This window comes from Falco punctatus, assembly GCF_963210335.1.
Source record: "Falco punctatus genome assembly, chromosome: 12".
In the NCBI taxonomy this organism is placed as follows: domain Eukaryota; kingdom Metazoa; phylum Chordata; class Aves; order Falconiformes; family Falconidae; genus Falco; species Falco punctatus.
Window position 1 is genome coordinate 7934939 of NC_137592.1, and position 14711 is coordinate 7949649.

Here is a 14711-nt window from a genome sequence, read left to right on the forward strand (position 1 = left end):
GGCACTGGAACAGGTTGCATAGAGAAGCTGTGGATGCCCCATCCCTGGAAGCGTTCAAAACCAGGCTGGATTGGGCTTGAAGCAACACGGTCTAGTGGCAGGTGTCTCTGCCCATGGCAGGGAGGTTGGAACTAAATGATATTTAAAGTCCCTTCCAACCCAAACCATTCTATGAGTCTATGTTTCAGTCTGAAGCTGATGGCTGCAGGCATGGTTCCTGTGCAGCAGATGCTAGTTGATGACATTCATTACTATTATTTATTACACCCTTTGCAATAAATTACTAAGACCCCACTGTCAGAAGAGATCAATAAAGGCTACTTCAACACATGGTGGGATGCATACGTGTGGAGAAATCTTGAGGAAAGTGAAAGAGATGCACAAAATTGCTAGAGGAGCTTATCCTTCCCCCACCATCTACAAATAGGCTCATGCAGGGAGCTCGAGGGTCTTTAATTAAACAGAATGGTTTATAATATCAAAAACATAAGTCTAGAGATGCTGATGCCCTCATCTGGTATTTCCTGCCATTGTCCTGGATCTTGGTTATCTTTAAGCATTAAAATATTCAAGGTACTTCTGACAGAAACAAGGAATGGCAGGTAACTCCTTTCCCATGTGTTCCCAGGTGGGGCATGCCTGTAGCATGCAGATACAGTGGGGAAACTAGCCTGAAATACAGCCTTTTTCAAAAAAAAAAAAAAAATGCAAGCAAAACACCTGTTTCAGTGGCATTTCTATGTATAAGGAAACATTTCCATTGAATGTGCGGGTTTTTTACTCACAGATTTGCTCCTTTTGTCAGCACACTTACCCATAGCAAATGCTTAATTTGATTCTTATAAACAGCCACCATTGTTTTCAAGAGGAATGGATGGTTCCTACAGCACAGCCACATGTTGCTTGTTGGAGGCTGGTAGTGACCCGCTGTTTTTAAACAGCTCCAGCTATGAGTACTTAACACCTGAAAGTGCACTGACAAGAAACCCAGCTCTCTTCCTTCTCATTTTCTCTAGCAATTTTTGACATACTTATGTGGGTCACCCCAAAACCATGTGGTTGTCCCTTCCCCCCCATCAGTTTTTCTAATGTATGTCTCCGTAGATTAAGAAGCATTGTCTTGAAATCTGTGGTGTGCTCACGTGGAGGTCACCTGGCAGCAAGCAGAGATGCACGTGGGATGATGGGGGGCCAAAACCAAGAGCCCCCTGACTTGGGATGAGAGTTTCCAAACTGCTATCGGTGTTTTTATACCTATTTAGGACATTCCTTGCCCTTTGTTGGATGTTTTCCTGGTTTGTCTCTCTCCAACTATAAAGTTCTGATTACAAATAATAATTTATTGAAGAACCATATATTTTTATTATTATTTTATTAAAAACAAAGCAAAACAAATACTCATTTCCATGAATGCACATTCTTTACCATGCAGGCCGTTGCAGGTTGATTAGCCCAGTTTCATGCTAAGAAAAGCTGTGCTGGTGGTAACATTCTTCCACCTGCCTGCAGGAAAAAAAAAAAAAAAAAATCAATTCTCTTTTTTACTTGGAGAATTGAAAATCAATGTTGGTTTTACTGGCTGGAGCTCAGCTATAGCAAAACTTGGGCCAAAACCTCCACAGGTGTAAAGCAGTACAGCTGCTCTGGCTGGAGGGTGCTTGTGCCAGCTGAGCCAGCCAGGTTTTATTGCTTATTTGATCAAATTAAATGATATTTGCATCTCACATTAATTCTGACAAAGAGATTTGCAAGCAGGAGCATTAAGGATTGCAAAAACTCCTGCATACAACATTTTATTGTTAAAAAATAAATCAGGCTTACGTTATCAGTGCAGCATCCCCAAGCTATCTAACCCTGCCCCTAACCCTACCCTAAGACCTGTACTGCTCACCATGAGGTCAAACAGGGCTGAGTGTGTGTGTGGTGTGAGCAGTCATCACCCTAAAAACCAAGAGAGACCCCACTGTTTGCACCAGCGAAGAGCCTACCCCATCGTCTCCAGCAGTTACCAGTCCTGTACAATCCTGGGGGCATATCGCTTACAGGGACCGGGTAGGGTAAGTGATGGGAGACCGTCCTTACCAAGGAGGGATGTTGGGAGGCCTGTCCCCTGTGGGTATCAGTCCAGCCAGAGGGGATCCTTATTTATACAGTTTCTCATGCCCCTGCAGAAAACCAGCTCAATTTCTTCCACTAAACCCGGATGAGCAAACTAGATGTTTCATCATATCCTTGAAAATCAAAATTGCAATATATCTGCCTGCAGGTGATGAGTACAATTATATCTCCCACCACCACCCCCTTTTTCCCCCCTAAAGAAAAAAGCATCTTTCACTGCAGAAAAATCCGTCCTTCATTTAGTGAAGCCGGCAGCTGTCAGGAGGAGAAAGCCACAGACTGACAGAGGAAAGAAACAGCAAAAGAGCTCCCAGAACATTGTACACACACACAAAAAAAAAAATGTTGACCTTGCATGGAAGTGTGTATAATCAAAGAATAACCAGCAATATAATGCCCTGGTTATTTCCTAAATGTGAGTACTGTATACACTGCAAGATATCCCATCCTAAGAGCCTGCAGTTATATTTTTCTTGTGATTTTTTCTTCCAGAACAGAAAATCTGGTATGTTTAAATGTTGGTCCCCTTACTACTGAAACCCCTGCTCTTCTTTTTTTTACCTATCTCCTTGATCACATTATAGTCTGATTTTATCAAATTACTTCAGGGTTGGTAATTTGCAGGGGTACTGGCACAGTTGTGTTAAATTTGTGACCTACGTGAGAAATCACAAACTGTATCATTAAAACCTAAATAATTTTTAAAAATATATAAATAATTTCTTCCATTTCCTCTCCTTGAGTTCATGTAGTCTTTGAATTTTTCTTCCACTTTAATATTCCTTCTGTCTATAATCCAGTTCACTTCCAGACCCTGCTGTTCAGCTGTTACTGAAACATCGTCTTCAAAAACACCAAGTGGGGAAATGTTGATTTGTTTTGATCTCGGGGGAAATAATGTAACTTGGTGACAAGCCCACCAACTGCAACTCTTAATACACAGCCAGACAACTTGCAAAGAAATCACCTTGCTGTTAGGCTGCATACACATATTTAATTGCATTTAATTCTTGAATGCTTATACAACTCATTTCAGCTTTATGAATAATGGGGTTTTTTTGGTTCACTGGCTGAACCAAAGGGGACCAGAGGGAAAAAAAAAAATCCCTAAGCTGTTTGGTTTCATTTTCAGGTTCTTTAATCCTCTTTGCTATGTGGCCTTTTAAAACTCTTTCTGTAGTTTTTATTATGAAATCAACAGAAAAAATGTAGTTTCAAAATGAAAAGCTGAAACAAAATGAAAAAAAAAAGTTTCATGTAGGTATTTCCTAAAGATAATTTGAAGAGGGGAAAAAAAGGTTAAAATACAGCATGTGGGCACACCTCCAGTTAGGCTTTTGGGTAACTACTGCCCAAACCTGCACTGTTTCAGCCATGAATACGCATTTTGCCAGGCAGAACAGGGGCAGGCACAAATCCCAGCCAATGCACACTGAAACAACGGGGGGTTTTGCCTCATAATCGCATTGTGCTTGTCACACTGGTATTCTTACAAATGCTGAATTTTTGGACTCTGTCACTTCTCAGGGTACTAATGTGACCCTGCTGGGAGAAGCTTTCCTATGAGCAATTATTTATTCACAGAACAAGACTATTCTTCCCAGTCGTGACTCCTACAAACACACAGGGTTTGACTGGGACTGATGTGCACTTCACCAGTTTACTAGGTTACCTGCTGGCCAGCCAGCTTTCCTCACGCACAGTATTAATTTAGAACAAAAGCATTTCAGAGAAAAAACCCTATTAGAACAGCAATGCTATGCCCACCTCACACTGGGGTGGTTACCCCTCTTCCCACCGAGACCCAGCAGGCTGGTGGCACCGTCATCTGCCATGTGATGGTGCTATGATGGGACCATCACATCCAAAGCATTTGCCATCCAGTGGCTTCCCGAATCAGGTCAACGCATCCTCTGCCATCAGGGAATAAATCATGGATGGATTTGTTGCTGGCATTCTTTCTGCATTTGGGGAACTGTAGTCACTATCCTGCAGTATATTTAGTTCCCATCTGAAACTTCTTCTAGAATACCTATTGAGCTTCAAAGTTAAGTCACTAACCTAGACATCTCCAATGCCAGTTGATGTTGAGGGCTGAATGCCTCCTGCTTCCATTCCACTTGCAGTTGAAATGGTGGCACTTCAATAAAACAGTCCTGAAATACCCCATGGTGCCAGGCTCTTCCCTGTACCTTACTGTCCTCATGCTATTCCTACTGTAGGCAACCACCCACCCTCCGGTGAGGGGCTGTGGGCTGTCAGGGAGGAAATGCAGGAGCAGAGGTGAGAGAAGGGGACGAGGAGAGGATACGGAGAAGGAGAAGAGGAGGAGAGGAGACAAGGGGGGAGGAGAGGAGAGAAGAAATCCAGCATGGAGGATTTCAAGGGCTGTGGTACAAAGATGTGATCTGTCAGCCAGGTTCAGGGACCTTGAAGCAGCTTGCTACAAAATGAGACTAACAAATAAATAAACCCTGGATTTTAATTAACGTGTTCTTTCATTCATGCACAAAATTAAAAACCCATCCATCCTCAATCACCGTCATCTTTTTTCTTTTTCTTTTTTCTTTTTTTAATTAGGAGGCTTTGCTATACTAATTGTTACATTTGTCCATTTCCATCAAATCAAATCAAACTAATGACAGCCAGATGGTCGCGGCTCTCAAGATGCTTCACTCAGGGCTAATCCATGCCCTCTGCTGTGTAGAGGCAAGGAGCAGAGAGAGCCTGTCCCCTTCTTCTGGGCACTGAAAGGACAGGATTAAAAAATACATACTTAGTCAGTGGGAGGCAAAGCTGGTGAGTATCGCTGTGACCAGCTCTCCCCATGGAGCTGAGGTTGGATTATCCACCCCATTCATACACTGTCATCAAAACACATGCACAAAGGGGATGGACAGGGAAGACTAAGCTAATGTCTCTGGAGCAGAAACAGGGCGTTTGATCTCTTCAGTCACTCTGAAGGATGCAAAGATTCATACACACCCCCTGCCCACATGCTCCCAGCGTGCTGTGTAGATGCTGCTTGCATCCTTTTGCACACCGTCTACCTCCTGCTTGGTCCATAACCCATGCACAAAAAATTATCAAGGGCAAGATTTGTACCCATGTCTTTTGCTCCACAATAACAGACTCGAGATGTTGTTTCCGGCAGCTCCTGATCATACATGCATATTAATAATTGCAGCAGTTTATTTAAGAAGCGGTGGGTCAAACCTGTTATGATCACTTGAACGATACTTGAAAATTATTACAGGGTACGCCCACTGTAAGTTAGGGTAATTAAGGCTGCTGTTATTAACACTCTGCCCTTCCATACTGCAGGTTTAAATTCTTCAAACATTTTTGCATCCTACTCCTTATTCTGCCTTGGGGTTTTGTAGTAAAATTCAATAACCATTTTCCTTTCTAATTTTTCTATTAAAACCACCTTATTTCACCATCAGAGCTCAGAAGCAAGTTAAGCCTCTGTGCAAAGTTGCCTGGTGTTAGCACTTCCTCATGCTGGGGGCTGATGGCCTAGCCAGAAACTGGGGGAGTGCGTGCCGCTCTTCCATCACATCCCACAAGCAGCTGCTTGCAGGGACCGTCCCAGTTCATACGAGTCTCTCTGAGGACTTTGGGGCAGTCTTTAATACTGCAGATTTGGGGAGGCTTGACTAGTTGAGCAATGGAACAGACTATTCAGAGTCATCTATTGGCTTGTTAGTGTTTGCTGGATATTTTTTTCCTAACTTCACGCTGGTAGATACAGCAGGCACATGCATGCAGAAGGTATAGTGCTCATCCTATACCTTGCCCTATGCAAAGCCAAGAGTCCTGGCTGAGGAATGCTTGCTTCCCTAGTGCATGGGGCAGAGCCTCCTGGCATTCCACGAACACAGTTTACTGAGATGGGGGCACCCATGTATTGGGCAGGACTCTGCTCGCAGCTGCATCATTGCACCCATGTCCAGCCTGGTGCCAGCACACGGGCATGCAGAGCCAAAAACCCAGGCAACACCTCCCTGATGGAGGAGGTTTTTTAATTCTTTGTGTTCCCAAGGTCAGGAGAAAAACCACTGGTCTGCCACAGCCATCGCCACCGCCAGCTGCAGCCCATCTTTAACAGAAAAGCCTCAGCTTTCCACCTTTCCCTTTTCTGGTGGACAACCCTGTTAGGAAGAAAAAAAAACATGACCACGAACTGTGGTTCCTCCCTCTCGACTGCAAAATAAAACATGGCTCATTTTTTTGTTTATATATTTACTGATGCAAGCAGAAGCTTCTTCACCCAGCATTCAGGCAATACTGTCTCTCTGTAATTTGAATAGTAGCGCCAAAGTTTCAAGTTAAGGACAGCTTTCCTCTATACCTTTCAGTATCTGGGGACATTAAAGTTCTCTCTGAGATAACTCTTGAGCTCTGCCTCCAAAAGACAATGCTGAAGAGCAGCTTTTTGGGGTTTTGGATCCTTTGGATTGCATCAAATGCCTTATTCGGGAGTGTTTCAGAAGAGCAGATACTCCCTCAGATACCACAGGGGCTTCAGCTCCTTCTTAAGCTATGCCTAAAGACAGCAGGAATCAATCTTCAGGCTGTTAAAAGCATGTATTGCTAGCAAGCTTGTGATGGGATTTTCTCTGCATTTGGTCTAGGCTGACCACCTCAGTTAGCAGCCAGCGCTAGGAAGGCTCCTGCCATGCTTTTTTCCATATCTTAAACTGGCTTACAAATCATGGTGGCCAACACTTTCACATCCAGACACCAAAACAAGTAGCACTGCACTCACAAAACATAGAGGCAGCCCCTGGAGCTGCTACTGGTATCACTGGCCCTCCTGAAGCAAGCAAGGAAGGGTTACAAGGCACCTGGGACTGTTGCACCTGGGGCCTAATGATGATGTGATCCAGCTATAAAAGGTTGCAGGAGGAGCACAAGCTCTTGAAATGGAGATGAGGAGCTGGGTGTTGGTGTAGCCTTGATATATCAGATGTGTGCATCTGGAGGAAAGGAGGTGTGAGAACTGACTGTGCTGCTGAAAGTAAGTGATTTGGGGATTTTTCTGGGGGGAGGGGAGAGCTGAGGTCCAGCACCTGTGTGATGGAGAGGTGCTGGTGTATGTGGAGAGAGAAGCTGGATGGTCCTTGATAGGAGATGTTGGTTCTCAGACACAAATCAAAGATTCCTCTGCTAATATAATGTTTCCCTCCCTTGTGATGGGCACTGGTATCCACTTGTCCATGCATTTTTATCTTGGAAAGGTTCACAGCCATTTGGTTAAGCCTGAAGGGGTTTCTGCCCCAGTTCTTGGCAGGAGGGCAGAACTGGGAGAGATGAGGAAAAATGTTTGTGCCAGTACACTAGACTTAGAAATAACAAGCTTCTAGTGGTGGTTTCATAGCCTGTATGACCTGACCTTATGGCTCAAGGGGCAGAAAGAATTCAACACCATCTGGTATTAGTTACATAATACTTAACCCAAAAGTTGGGGTTGGCTGCCTCAGTGAGCTACAGCTGTGCGGCAGATGACACGTTTAGCTTTGGGAGACATCCAGCACCTGAATAAACCCAGGGGATGTGGTAACCCCTTGAGGACCCTTGGGATGGTGCTGAGCTGGACCCCTGGCTCTGCTTCACACAAACCTCCTGTGGTCTTGGGATGCTGATGCATCTCCCTCTGGCTGGTCCCAGCTTGGGTGCCCAGTTCTGAGCCTGTATAGCCACAAAACACCTGGGTGTTTAACCATGTGTTGTGAGGATCTTGTCCTGCCTGCCAAAAGCTTGCAGCAGCTGCCCAGGCTAATTTTACAAGTCAGGTGTTTGTCTCTGACAGGCAACTCTTCATATCTTTATGGCTAGACATTATTATATTGTTCTTTCATTTGACAACTGCTCCAGTAATGGCTTCCATTTGCAGTAAATCTCTTGCACTGTCTTTTTCCCCCCTATTAAACATAAGATGATAACCTTTGCGGGAGGCTGTGCATAGAAATTCAGCGAAGCTTTAAGAGGTTGGGGAGGAGGGGAGATGTGGAAGGGAAAATGTGGTCAGCACTAGCAAAATGCCTGGTGGGAAGATGCTTTTGGAGAAACTAATTATACCCTGGAGCACTTGGAAGAACGTACCCAGCATGCAAGTTGAACTGGAAAATGAATATTTAAATGGCTTTTCAAGTTAGTAAGTCTTTGGGAAAGTGCTGCTCAATACCTGGAAAATATGCCTGTGATGTGAGAACAGATAAGTCTGAATGTGACTCATATCTGGCTTTATTTTACCACCGCCACAGAGCAGAACCTATCCCAATTAAATGCCTTTGCAGACACCAACTAAAATACTCTGATCAGCTCTCCCCAACACGCGGCCAGTTCAGCTTTACCATCCCCAGTAGCACAGCCCTTGGTTTGTAATGGGCAATGCTGGAGCTGGCCCAGAAACCTGGGCTGGGAGCAGGCAAGACCCCAAAGCCATGAAGGCACACCCCCAAGACCCTCTCTGAAGCTGCTGTTGGGCTATGGCTCCTCTTCCTCATGAGCTTTTTTACACATTTTATACATATATAGTCACCCTGGAGGGTGAGTGACAGCAATCAACACTCAGCAGGAGCTTTGCCCTTTTTGTTGCCTGTTGCAAGATGGTTTTGGTGTCCCAGTAGAGAATCATAGAATCACTTAGGTTGGGAAAAGACCTTTGAGATCGTGAAGTCCAGCTGTTAACCCAGGACTCCAAGCCCACCACTAAACAACATCCCTAAGCATCACAACTATGTGTTTTTTTTAAACACCTCCAGGGACAGTGACTCCACCACCTGCCTGGGCAGCCTAATGCTTCTAAAGCTTCTAATGCTTGACCACCCTTTCAGTGAAGGAATCTTTCCTAAAAAAATATCGGCTGTAACTGCAGCTCTGGCCAGGTCTGGCTTATCTGGAGGCTTGTTTGCTCTGGAGTTGAGCTGAGACTTGTCAGTAAACGGCAGTGCTATGTGACTAAACACAGCGAGCTACACAGAGGTCTGTTTAACTCAGACCGGTAACAGCATGTCTGTATGCTTCAAAGCAGGTAACAAATACTGGGTGTGCAATTGCAGGAGCAAGAGGAGAGACTGTAGCTCTGAACATCAGCGCTTTGGTGCCAAGAAGCAGCGCTGTGAGCATGTGTTTGAGCTGGACCATGCACACAAGGTATAACCTGTCATCCCGTGTTTGTAGGTCCCTACGAGTGAAGAGAGCTGAGGGTGGGGTGGGACTGGTGCTCCAGTACTGTGTACAGCCTCCTGTGCTACTGGCTGTAATGGAGCAGCTTCAGCTGGGTATGCAAAGCCTGCTGCAGGGTGGTGGTGGTGGTGATGGCTTCAGTTTAATCTGGTGTTGATATCTGTATTAAATCAGAGCGTGGAGCTCTTTGGGGGATCCTAGATAGTCATGGGCCAAGCCCCTGTGCACAGCTGAACAAGCTCAGCTGGAAATGCAGGAAAGCTGCAAGGAGCCAAAAAAAAAAAAAAAAAAAAAAAGCAAAGCAAATGTTATTTAGTGGTGGTCCTAATTTGGGCAGCCCCTGTTGCCTCTCAATCAGGAGTGCACATGTGGAGAATATTGCAGGACTTGATCTTCTACCCCCTGGATGTGCTGGGGTTATGGCCAGAAAATGTTTTCCCACTGTGGGATTTCAAATTCAGGTTGCAAAATAACCTCCTCTAAATTGGAGGCAAGGGATTCTCCTCACTGCTTGCCCACCCAAATTAGCCCAGCTGCAAAAGAGCTTTTTACCTTCAGATGGAAATTACAGTGGTTATCTACAGTGTGTTTAAGTTTACTTCAGACAAGAATATCTTGTTGGCTTCCCAAGTCCCAATTAAATCATCATTTAAACACTATAATTTAAGGCATGTACTCTGCTAGTAAAATCCGTAGGAGCTATATAAAGTGTGCGTGCTTATATACAGTCATTATTATTGCTATTTAGTTTCTTATCTATTTTAATAGTTAAAACATTAAAATGGGAAAAGCAAAGTACTGATTATCCACAGATATGCCTAATTTCACATTGTGAAGGTATCTGCTAAAATAACATATGTATATAATATAGATAAATGAATGTTCATGGGAGACTAAAGCTGTAACACCACAGTGATTCCAGAAATAATTGTTTCTTCAGGGGAAATAAAAAAAAACAACCCACCCTAAAGCTTCAAATAAAGCCTTTTGCTACGCTTTTAAAAATAAATGATAGCAATGCATTTTAATTTCCCACGTGGTTAGATAGACGGGGTACATTATGAGAAATCCCTTATTTATGAAGCTCCTGGATAAACTGGGCGCTGATCCTGGAAATCCCTCTATTCCTGTCGATTATTTCTTTAGCAGCTCAAAAATAAAAAGTATTTTGCACTTTTTTTTTTTTGAACCTGGCAACCTTAGGAGCAGTGGACAGGAACAGCTCATGCAAGGAAGGATGTGTGGCATTAATTTCTTATTGTACGATTGAGTTTATTTGGAGAAAAAAAAACAAAACTAAAAAATGTGAGAGGGAAGGGTGGTTCATCCCCTCAGGCTGCCTGTTGCTTGCCCTGGGATAAGACACAGACGCTACGGCCAGAGATGTTGCCGTAGGGTTTATTTTTCTTTCTTTGCTTAGAGGTGGAGGGAGAGCAGATGAACAAAAACAATGTTTTATGTGGAAAAATGATAGTCGTTGTAACTGCAAGTCAAAAAAGCTGTTGTCTATAGGGAACAGTGCGCTCTTTCCTTCACAGAAATCACTTTTTTTGAGGTGCCGCCTCAGGCAGGTTGGATGCTACCCGCCAAGCACGTGCTTCTATTTCAGGCATTAATGCGATTTTTAATTAAAAAAAAAAAAAAAAAAAAAAAGGCGCTGGTAGTGTGTCCCCTGCCAAAGCCCCACTTCTGGTGGTGAAAACTGAACCCTTTGCTGCGGGCGGGCGCCGGCTGCACCCCGGCACCTGCGTGGGCCGCGGGGCCAGGCCCTGACCGGCCTCCCCGGGGCGAGGGCCCGCGCTGCCCGCCCGCACGGCGCGGCCTCGTTCCTGAGGGGCAGCCAACGCCGCGCGGCGGCCGGGGACAGCGCGGGCCCCGCCGCCCCTCAGGTGCGGGCCCGGGCCGAGGCCGCGGCGCGGCGGGATCAGCCCACGCGCGTGCCCGCCGCCCCGCCCGCCCGGGCTGCGCGCTCGCGCCCGCGGGGAAAGCAGCGCGGGGCCGTGCGCGTGCGCGCGGGGCGAGCGGGCGCGTCGTGCGAGGCGGGGCTGCGCGTGCCGATGCGAGGGGCCGCGCCGCCCCGGGAGCGGGGGCGCCCTCAGGTCAGTGCGGGGCGCGGGCGGGGCCGCGGGCGCGCGGCGGCCGGTACCGGGCGCTCGGGGCGGGCGCGGCGCTGAGGCGGCGGCGGGTGGCCCCGCTGGGCCCCAGGCGTTGCGGGGCCGGGGCCGTCCTGCGGCGGGTGAGGGAGCCGCCGCGGCGCCGGGCGAAGGGGCGCGTTGGGGCGGCGGGCGGGCCGGGCTGGGGCGGCGGCGGCAGCGGGGGAGCCGCGGGCGGGCGGCCGTTGGTCCCTGGCCGTCCTGCGGGGACGCCTGCCCGAGGGACGGGGCGGAGCGGCCGCACCTGAGCGCCGGCACCGCCGGGCGCTGCCGCCGCCAAACTTGGGAAGAGCGAGGCGGGGGAGCGGTCCCCCCGCGGCCGGCCTGGCTGCCGCCGCCCCGGCGCCCGGCACAAAGAGCCCTTTGGGGAACGGGCTTTGCCGGCTCCAAGTCATCCGTTGTGCCCGCGGCCGTTTGGCGTGTTGCGGCCGTGCACCCCCCGCCCCGCGCCTGTGCAGCTGCCTTTTGTGCCGGAGCGGTGCGGGGAGCGGGGCGGCGGGAGGCGCCGGGCGGGGCGGGGGCACCGGGCGCGGACCCGGCTGTGCTGAGCCCCGGGTCGGGGCTGCCCGCGGGGCTGCGTGGGGCAGCGCTGCCGCTGGGCGAAAATCAGACCTGGGTAGACCTGAAAGTTGGGCTTTGGTGTGAGTTTTTGTTTTTCTGCTTAAAGCAGTGCTTCTTTTAAAGAAGTACTTTAATTATCGATTCAATAAACTTCCTAGAGGAACAATTAATAATTGTATGCGGTTTGACGTAAATACTAACTGCCCTTCCCCGTGTTCCTGGGCGAACTTCCTCGTGTATCTGAAGGCGAGTAGTTAAGGGCCCACACCTTTACAGTTTACTTTTTCCCTGTTTGCTTCGAGGAAGTCCACCTGTAGCAACCTTCACGTTTATCAGTCCATTTTCCTATACTGTTTCCTGAGTGGTCACGCATTTAAACCCAGGAGGGACTAGCGGGTTGTTCTCACTTAAAATGAAAAAAAGCTGGAATTGAAGTTACGGTATTTATATGTTCCTGAAATGATGCTTACTAACATACCTAATTAAACCAGACTGACCGTGTCTCATCTGAGGAGTGCTGGTGCGGGTTTTCTGCATTGTTGTTAGTCTTTGTTTTCAGTGTCTAATCTGTCAGACTTCAATCGGTGTCCTGGGCTTTTTGAATGTTTTTTCTAGAGAGAGGTGATGTTGGGTTATAGGTATGCAATACTATGTTAGAGCTACTTTAAGTTTTCTGCTAGTCAGGCTCAAAATAACTTTCATTGATGGGAAAGTACCGGTCTCACAGTTTCCTACAGAAAGTATGTGCAGTGTGTCACAACGCGTAGTATTTTGGGTTTATTGGGTAATTTAACTTTTCAAATAAAATCTCTTAGAGCCTTATTAATTTGAGTAAATTCTGCAGGATTGACAAAGTTGAATGTAGAGTGCAGGGTTTGGTGGGGTTTTGTTTTGTTTTTTAAATCCCCCATGGTAAGTACACTGTGCAGCTAACTGCACAATAACTTCCCTTGTGTTTCCCCTCCAGTGATCCTCAGCTCTGCCCTGAAGGAAGCACCCTTCAGAATCAGTATGCAATTTCTTTAGGCCACCCTTTAAAGCTGAGAAAAAAAGATGGAAGTTGCAACAGTAGTTTTGATTATTTGGACACTTGCTTGTTAGAGCTTCTGAGCAATTTTTTTTTTTTTTTTTTTTTTGCAGTTACCAAACAGTCGTTATGCTTATGATGAAAGTATCAGTGCTAGCTCAATTAAAACAGAGGTCAGATAATGATAGGCTGTGTGTTATGTTGTCAGAAGAAATTTAGGTCTTCATCTGTTGGGTGAACTTGCGCAAATGATGCTAGTTTTGCAGCAGAATGTAATTCAGCCCCATGCATTGGTTTTCTTTGATAAGAGTTCTCCTATATAGCACTCTCTACTAACTACTTGAACCTTGCTGGCCTTGTTGGCGAGTGTTTAGGTACCTCAGCTGGCGTGGAAGCCCTATTTTGTGAAGCACTATACAAATAAGTGATAAGCAACAGTTTCAAAGAGCTGATAGATAAAGCAAAAGAAGGAAATAAGAGATGGGAATCTTGGAAAGAAAAGATTAAAAGCTTTGTGTGGTGGAAGTTGTCTTCAATTCTGTTTTCTGCCATGAAGTTGGATTCCAGTCCTGTGCCTTAATTACATAACCACGTTATATGTATGTATGTCAGAAAACAGAGAGGGGTGGGAAAGCTTACGTAAAAGGTCACTTAATTCAGATTTGCAAACTTGCTCTTTTCTGAGCCTGGCTTGTCTGTTTTCTGATCCTGCTGCCCTGTCCGAGTTGATAACTCGGAAAGCTAAAGAGAAGCAAGTGAGTCTGAAAGTGCTTGCATTTTAAAACACTGGTGAACTGGTTGGTGATCTGTGAATGTCTGCTGGCTGTCCTGGGTAAGTAGGGTGTAGAATTGCGGAAAACAGATTTGGGAGGCATCTTGAGACATCACCTTGTCCAGCCCTGTTACCTGTATCCTGAGATTATCTGATATCCTGAATAAATATTTCACTAGAGGGTCATGTACCACTTCAGTACAGGGCTGAGTGACTTGCTGATGACACCCTCCTGTGAACAGGGTATTTGTGTACCAGGTTACATTCTGTATCCACCCTAGCTGCAGTTTCTCCTCTTCACATCCATCCAAAGCAATTTAAAGGAGTCATTTTCTTCAAAAAACTACGTTCTCTGGAAATACAGCTTTGCTGCCTCCGTGTTTGCTCAAAGTTTGCTTGGTTGCAAGGGTTTTCTGAGAGTTGGAAAAGAAAGCAACTCTTCAGTCAGGTAGCGTGTTTGCTTGTGCCTGATAGGTGTGAGATTTTGTATGTAGGCTTGCCATAGTTGATAGAACACAACCCCTTTGAAATCTAATACATAATATGCCACACGCTATGTAACAGCATGTCACCTTGTGTGTTATTTACAATGGAAATGTGTGCAGTGGCTTACACTATCCCTTTGTTGCAGTGTTTTGCCTGCCTTTGGTGTCCTAAGCATACAGTTCAACTCAGAGATGAAAGAAATCTCTGTCCTGTTAGACAGCTTGCTCAGTTTCTGTCAAGGAACATAGCTCAAAGGAATACTATGTGATGGTAGGGTAATAATACACACATAAACATGTAGAAAGTGCAGCTAGGTGCATTCGATTTCATAGTGCAATTTGATTTTTGTTTTGGTGATGCTCTCCTGTCAGACCAAGGTGATACTACTCTGTCTACCAAG

General features: G+C 46.3%; 1 protein-coding gene across 3 annotated transcripts in view; it reads left to right on the top strand.

Moving 5' to 3' along the window:
- The window catches only part of BTBD3 (BTB domain containing 3), a 48000-nt gene that overhangs the window by 14906 nt on the left and 18383 nt on the right, over positions 1–14711 (top strand). Inside the window, exon 1 of one of the 3 annotated variants that reach the window (XM_080407747.1) lies at positions 11315–11411. The exons of 1 other annotated variant lie outside the window; for it this stretch is intronic. The gene's annotated coding sequence lies outside the window, so the exon portion shown is untranslated. One more of the 3 variants, XM_080407748.1, reaches the window with a different exon arrangement.